This window comes from Rhinopithecus bieti, unplaced genomic scaffold, assembly GCF_001698545.2.
Source record: "Rhinopithecus bieti isolate Rb0 unplaced genomic scaffold, ASM169854v2 scaffold_66421, whole genome shotgun sequence".
NCBI classification, from domain to species: domain Eukaryota; kingdom Metazoa; phylum Chordata; class Mammalia; order Primates; family Cercopithecidae; genus Rhinopithecus; species Rhinopithecus bieti.
Genome location: NW_016868674.1, coordinates 1 through 1,411, shown reverse-complemented (window position 1 = coordinate 1,411; position 1,411 = coordinate 1). Strand labels below are relative to the sequence as shown.

At 62.2% G+C, this 1,411-nt stretch overlaps 1 long non-coding RNA gene across 1 annotated transcript; it reads right to left on the bottom strand.

The window, feature by feature from the left end:
* Positions 1–15: 15 nt before the first annotated feature.
* On the bottom strand, positions 16–1,067 carry LOC108525531 (uncharacterized). Its single transcript, XR_001884292.1, has 3 exons — positions 911–1,067; positions 629–759; positions 16–526 (listed from the first exon to the last, which is right to left on the bottom strand). It is a non-coding gene; the product is annotated as an uncharacterized LOC108525531 (long non-coding RNA).
* Positions 1,068–1,411: the final 344 nt, after the last annotated feature.

The following is a 1,411-nucleotide window of genomic DNA, read 5'->3' as shown; positions in this document are numbered from 1 at the left end:
GAAGAGTGGGCAAAAGTGGGGCAAGAGGGCATGGTGAGGGAAGAGTGGGCAAAACATGCATAGTCCAGGCAGCAATTTAACATCGGGGTCTGGCGAGGGCTAGACGGTTTACCGTTTACCCTAACTACTGAAATAGTGGAGCGTTGGCTAGGTCCTCCATAGGACAGCAAAACAGAGTATTGAGGAGAAAAGAAACTGGCTTACCCGCTACCTGTAGCGTTCCCCTGGGCTCGGCGAGGGTGACCGGGGTCTCCGAGTGTGGGCACCGTCAGTCGTCGTCAAGGTGCAGGAGTTGGAAGGAGCCTTCCGACCTTTGAGGAGAGGCACTACGTTGAGGTGCGGTGCCTGTCCTGATGGCGGGGCCATCAGACTTCCAATGCGTCTCCTGCCGGCAAGCCGGACACGGCGTGGAAGGCGGGCGTGGATTTGGGCACTTATTCGCTCAATACTCAGTCATAGGAGACTCGTCTTTCGTCTTTTCTGCCGGCAGAGTGGGCAAAGCTGGTTGGAGAGCAGCCACCAAAGCCTGTACGCAAACAGATTGCAGGCTTGAGACACCACGCCCGGCTCCTTTTCTTCCTTTCCATGTAATAGCTTGATTGAGAAATAATTCACGTGTCAAACTCACCCTTTTAAAAAGCGAGAAACGCGGGCGCGGAGGCCACGCCTGTGATCGCAGCGCTCTGGAAGGCGGCAGTTCCAGGCGGGCGGATCACTGGGCCGGGGAGTTTGAGACCACCCGGGCAACGTAAACTCCGCCTCGATAGAAACAATTTAAAAAAAGAAATAAGCAGCGTGCGGCCCGCGGGGGCAGCGCCTTTACCAGCCCGAGCCTGCAGCCCCCCAGGTCGCGCCGTCCTCGGCCCCCCGGGCAGCGCCGGGGTTTTGTCAGGCGCGCGCTGCTGTTTACCTGGACTGCGCTCCCTCTGACCCTGAAGCCAGCGGCCCCACCGACACGCCCTGAAAAGTGAGAGCCACACGCGGGATCCGGAGACCACGCCAGAGTCCCGCGGGCGACAGCTCCCCCCGGCGGGTCACCGCCGCACGTCGGCGCATGCGCGCGGCCAAGCCGGTTCCCGCGCCCACCAGCGCGCATGCGCGCCCCGTCCCGTTTTTTTTTTTTTTTTTTTTTTTTTTTTTTTTTTTTTTCCCTCTCCGCGCTCCGCCCCGTTGGTTCGTCCGCGCCGGGGGCGGGGCCTGGGCGCCCGCGGGAAATTTGGCGGGCACCGCGCCCGCCCCTTCCTTCTTTCCTTCTTCCTTCCTTGCTTTCGCCGCGCACTCCGCCGCCATGGAGCAGCGCCGCGTCACCGACTTCTTTGCGCGCCGCCGCCCCGGGCCCCGCATCGCGCCGCCCAAGCTGGCCTGCCGCACCCCCAGCCCCGTCAGACCCGCACTCCGCGCCCCAGACTCC